This window comes from Nematolebias whitei, chromosome 9 (assembly GCF_014905685.2).
Source record: "Nematolebias whitei isolate Nwh7 chromosome 9, NemWhi1, whole genome shotgun sequence".
In the NCBI taxonomy this organism is placed as follows: Eukaryota; Metazoa; Chordata; class Actinopteri; order Cyprinodontiformes; family Rivulidae; genus Nematolebias; species Nematolebias whitei.
The window spans coordinates 30,210,553-30,216,866 of NC_056506.1; positions in this window are offsets into that span (position 1 = coordinate 30,210,553).

Below are 6,314 nucleotides of genomic sequence, written 5' to 3' on the forward strand. Positions count from 1 at the left end.
GGTGCTATTTAAGAGACTGAGCTGAATACAGCTCCTCAGACTGAGGAAGTCTCTCGGATGAGAGACGAAACGTTTCTACATTTTTTTGTTGATTTGCTTTGTTTTTTTTTTGTTTGTTTTTTTGAATGTCCAGAGGACCAGATTTAACTTTTTTAGACATCATTAAGAAGCTGAAATGCCATCAATTGTCCCCAGTTTGCTTTTAAACAAACAGGCAATATGTTAAAATGCCTATTTATGCAATATAGACGTTATACAGCTTTCAGCAGGTATCAGCTTACAGAGTTGACTGTGACATTAAATGTAATAAGAGTATACAACAAGCTAGAAAATGTCTCTGTTTATGACAATAAAAATTATTGTAGCAGAAAAATTAAACCTGCCACTAAGTTAAAGTATCTCTTTCTTAAGAATGTGGCTTTGAAAAATCTCAGTTTGAAGGTCTAGGTAACTCCACCTCCCCTTTGTCATCCACCTACGTCACAAAAAGTACTGGGACACCTCTACCTACTGGTGTGAATTTAACGTAAAAGCAGGACCAAGTTACACACAGCGGTTCTGAAATATGGCAGCAAAAGCAAGCCCCTCTTTGTTTCACAAATAAACAGAGGTGGAAGTAATGAATTACAAATACATTATTGTAATTAAGGAGATTTTGAGGTACTTGTACTTTTATGATTATTTCTTTCAAGTGTGTAATTTTACTACTGTAAGTACAGTTTAGACCATGTAATCTACTTTGCTACTTTTAAAATCAGGTCACCACTGAGTACGGCCACAATTTGAATTAATATTCAAACCGTTCATCTGCATCTTTGTAGCCATTCTAAATAGCAAAACAGGATCCATACATCTAGGCATTTCATTAAGTTAATATATTATCTGATAAAATTATATTTCACCAATAAGGCTCTCGGATCGTGAACGCACCAGTTACCTATGACGTAAGCAAAGGACAACTTTAGAGTAGAGAGTCATTTATGGGCCGAAGATTTGGCGAGAAAGCCAAAATGGAGACGGAGGACAACACTGTCAGCAGAGAAAATGACGAGGTAACGGCTGAGGACGAGTGCCCGTGGCCGTACCTGGAGGAATGTTTCATGAACAGAGGGTGAAAAGGAGACGGAGTCCAGATGCAAACTTTGTTTGATCTCTAGGGTGATAGCAACTTACAAGACTTCAGCATCTAATCTCAAAAATCACATTGTGATATACAAGGTTTTTCACCTGTATGATATGGCTTTTTTATTGTTTGTATGTGTGGGTTATTAGTTTGGCTATGTATGCAAAGATCTTGGATATCGTCACTGCCATCGGTTTGCCTGGTACTAAAATAAGACGGAGTGTCTGAGAAATGTGCTTTGAATGTAGCTGTTCTACAGTAAATCAAACTGAATGCTTTCTACTGATAACACAATAAAACATCAAGTGGTTAAAAAGTAATTAATACTCTGAGTAGCTTTTGAGAAGAGTACTTTGTACTTTTACTTAAGTATTTTTATAACACCAGTACTTTTACTTGTAAATTAGTACAATTTAAGCAGTGTAAAAGTACTTGTACTTGAGTAAACATCTTCAGTACTCTTTCCACCTCTGTAAATAAACCAATAGCATCAATGTGTCTGCTCGCACCACCGCCCACTTCACACCTGCCAACCGACACCTCCCTTGCTGGCTCAGATACGTAACAGCAGCGTGTTGACTTCAATCCTTCACGTCCATTTAGTTATTACACAAATCAATTTAAACAGAAAAAAAAGACTCATCTTAAAAGTGTTTTGTCGAGAGAATACTACCTAAATAGCTATCCTAACGGCAGCACGGTGGTGCAACTGGTAGAGCTGCTGCCTCTCAGTGAGCAGGTCCTTGGTTCAAACCCCGGTCCAGGGGCCTTCTGGGTGGAGTTTGCATGTTCTCTCCGTGCATGCGTGGGTTTTCTCCAGGTGCTCCGGTTTCCTCCCACAGACCAAAAACATGCATGTTAGGCTGATTGGTAACTCTAAATTGTCCCTAGGTGTGAGTGAGAGAGTGAATGGTTGTTTGTCTCATTTGTCTCTATGTGGCCCTGTGATGGACTTGTGACCCGTCCAGGGTGTACCCCGCCCCTCGCACAGTGATTGCTGGACATGGGCACCAGCGACCCCCATGACCCAAAAATGGAATAAGCGGGTAAAGGTGATGGATGGATGGATAGCTATCCTAACATGAATAGTACTTCTTAAAGAAGAAGAATCCTCTTCCAACTACTGTGGAGACCACTAAAAACACTATGGAACCCCACTCCAAAAAGTTCAAGTATCCATGTAAATGTTTTGTTTTTACATAAATAAAACTGTTTGTTTTAGCCATTTTTTTGTAGAGCTCATCTCGTGAAAGCACGTGAGCACCACCGCGGTTGCGTCAGCCAGTAGTTCAGTTAAAATGACCTCATCCTTGGCTTTAGCTCACCCGCAGGATCTCCCACCCTGCTGTATTGTCATCACGTTGTTGAGATTGCTCCAACTGGTTCAAATCCACCAAGCAGTCAAGTCTTGTTTCCTTCTTCCTCCCCCTGCTTCCCCTCCCCAATCTCAGCAGAGTAAAGAATTGATATTCCAGCACCCCACTTCAATTTCACAACATGGATTATCCCCGAAGGTACGCTGGCAATCTAAGAGAGCCCAGGACATAAAGGCGACTGCTGCACAACTCCTCCAATATCCACACAGCTCTCCCCCATTTATAGACATGCACTGTACTGGTCCGGTCAGTAAGACGGTAAAAGTAAAGAAGCTGCTGCAGTCAGGAGCCCTGCTGGAATACATAACACAAGAAATTAAAGGACAACATGCAATGTTTGGAGGATTACAGTCATTGACGTTGAAACTGAGCGGTAATTAATGACTATTGTGCGAGAGGCATGTTTTCATTGTGTCTTCGCAGGATGGTGCAGCAAAGTTGGGTGAAATAATTGCTCCAAACAGTGTCTCATTTACACATTACAGGGAGCTGACAAATGGATAAAAATAGTGATGCAGGGGAATTAAAATAAGCACAAAAATGATTTGCAAAGCTAATTAAGTTGGATATGGATGACACCGGTCTCTGCTGCCAATTTCTGCGACTGCCTTTTGCACGCATGCTGCACATTAAAAATAAAATAAAAGATGTGAACACCTCGGTGATACACGGGGATAAATAAATAATGAATGTGTTATCAGCTGCTCGCTCACTCTGTGGGCTTTGTTGTCTCTCCTGGAGTGAAGCCTGGCTCTCACATGCACGTCGCATTCTAGCGACTCCCCCTATCTTTCCATTAGATGCTGCAATATGTGCTGCTTAGATTAGGATTTTTTTATTTATTTTATTATTTTTTTTTTATTCAAAGTAATAACTTGGAACAGAAGGAGGAACTTGACTTATAATGTTCCGAGTTCTTCGGGGATGTTCTCCCTGCAAAGTGGCTGCAGATTGCTGTTCTAACAAGCACCCCAGGGCCGCTTTTATCGACTGTGAAACAATGCTTCCACCAGCGCCTCCTCACCGCAGCAGATTTACAAGACAGTCATCCTCAGCTCCCCAGTGTGTGTGTGTGGAGATGGCTGAGCAAGTGTCACAGAGCCAGCCAGACTCGATGGGGGGGCGATGGTGGTGGGGATTGTCAGTAAACATGCAGAATACAAACTAGAATTCAATGCAAACCAGCCTTTGAGTTATGCTGCTCCTGACCTTTGATGGACTTTGGGAAGATGGATGCTACCCAGGCTGTCGATAGAAATTTCTGGCCCTGAGCGGCAAGAGCATTTTTTATATGATTTCCAAGCCCCAGTATGCTACCTTTGAATGAATAAGTAAGTGGCCTGGATGACAGAGTGTGCACACCGAGTCACATGAGCTCCTTAATGTATTTGTGCATAGATGCAGTCACTTGTGTCAAATCAATCAGTTTGATTCCTCCACAGTTGTCCTCTAAGTGTAATATTAGATCAGTTTGTTTCTATTTCCTCTCTCCCAGGAAGTGAGGGGGATCTGCTCTCGAGTCTGTTTTGGCGAAGGCGCCCACATCCAGCCTTGATCTACAGCCTCTTGTTTTCCCTCTGACTTCAGGCTGATACCTCTCCAATAGCTCAGCCCTGTGTTTCAGCAGATATTGTCCTCCCGCTCTGTTCGCGACACTGATTCATCTGCTCTTGTTTATCACGGCCCCGTGCCGCCATTCTTCTCCGTCCACGCAGAGCCGTGACACCGTGGTCACAGAGCCGGGGAGGGTGGCATACGAGGGGCCTCTGAGAAAAAACTGATGATCGCCGTTTCTTTCATAAGATGCATATCACCCGAGCACGAGATTTCCGGCTTGTACGCGAGCGTTCAATGTCACTTTCGGCTGCTTGCGAGTGCGCAGGAGGCATTTCTCATCTCGCTGTGGTTTCTTGTGCATGAATGCTTGATGTGCTCCACAAAGAAAGTGTAGTCACAAACCACACACATTAAAAGACACCCAGACCATCATATCTCCCCCTGTTTCTCTCTTTCTTTTGCAAACACACATGCTGTAACCTTTCTTTATCTCAGCCTGAAATGACTAAGAGAAGCATGCTCACTCCGGAGCAGTACTTTTGAGATTTCTAGCCTCCTGCGAAATGGAATATGCAAAATGTGAATTGGATGGAGAACCAGGAAGGAAATGGTGGGAAACAAAGAATCCCTCGAGAGCCTTTAGATTTATTCACGCTTTTAAGCACTTGACATCCCCTCGCCTTCTTGCCATTAGGGTTTTGGCTCCCTCGGCCAAATCGTCACAATAACTGGATAATTTCTCCCAACAAGCACAAATTGGTTCTTGTGGTCTCAGGCTGACAGCAGAGGAGGACTTCCGCGATCACTGGTTTGTGCTGAAGGGTAGACGGCCCTGAGATCAATGTGCAGCTGATTGTACAGAGCGGTCGTTGTATTCCAGTTTAGACGGAGGAGAAAAGAAGCCACTGGGTAGGCCCAGAGTCTGCCGACTGTTGTGCGCTGGGAGCTGAGAGTTCGAGTGACAAGCCATCAGTCAGGACGAACATCACACATTGTCAAAGACATATGAGAGCGCACATCAATTTAAGGAGGCATTATTCATCCTATTATTAGCCTGACATCCGTAAAACGTCCATTATTGGATGAGTAACAGCACATTACTGTAACTCAGCGACCAGCTCTGACACATGCCGTGCAGTAAGCTGTAATGATTTCAAGCTCCCTTTATAACTTTTACTTGTTTGAATTTAATGTAAGACGCTTTATAAATCCTGCAATTACTCGAGTTGTTTAAACAGGTTCTGGCCTGCGTTCAGAAGCCAAAGGCAGACAGTAATGGTTTTGCCCATGTGTGTGTCACTTACCAAAAATATCTCATGATGCACTGAATAAGTTTTGTTGAAGCATAAATGAATCTTTGAGCGTTCCTCTACAGCTATATAACTTTTGGCGTGGACTTGATTCAAGATGGCCAGCACAACCGTAACTTTGTTTCGGTTGCTCCCGTCTTCATGGGTCACCGCAGCGAGCAAACACACATGAAAGATTTGGTGATTTATTTTACACCGGATGCCCTTCCTGACACAACCTGGGCTCGAACATGCAACCTCAGGACAAGACCACAAGAACAAGACCAACAAGACCGCAGCACTGACCACCGAGCCACCGTGGCCCCTGTGTCCAGCAAAACCAACTGACTATAGAAAAGTATGCAAACATGAAAGCTGAGAATCCTCCACAAAACATATTTCAAAAATTCAGAGAGAGAGAGTCAGAGTTTCTTTATTTGTCATACGCAACACATGTGGTACATATGGTGGACTGAGATTGTGTACACATGGTCCCAGTTACATCCACCAATAAAATGTAAAAGAAAAACAGTAATAAGATCTAAGATATGAACTAAGAAAAACATCAGCTAAAAATACTCTAAGCACTAATAGCATAAAAACATTACGTCGAACAGCAGCACGAACATGAGTCTGTGTGAGCAGATGAGCACGCATGAACACAGCAACATGAAACAGATCAGCAGCAACATGAAACAGATCAGCAGCAACATGAAACAGATCAGCAGCAACATGAAACAGATCAGCAGCAACATGATGTGATTCTTCTCAGTGATTATTCTGGTTAGAGATTTATGAGTCTAACAGCCTCAGGGTAGAAGCTGTTCCTCAGTCTAGTGATTCTACACTTAATGCTCCTTAACCTCCTTCCTGAGGGGAGTGGGACAAAAAGTGTGTGTGCTGGGTGAGTGGGGTCCTTCATGATGCAGGTGGAGCCTCTGACCTTCAAAAACACTAATATGTTTATAA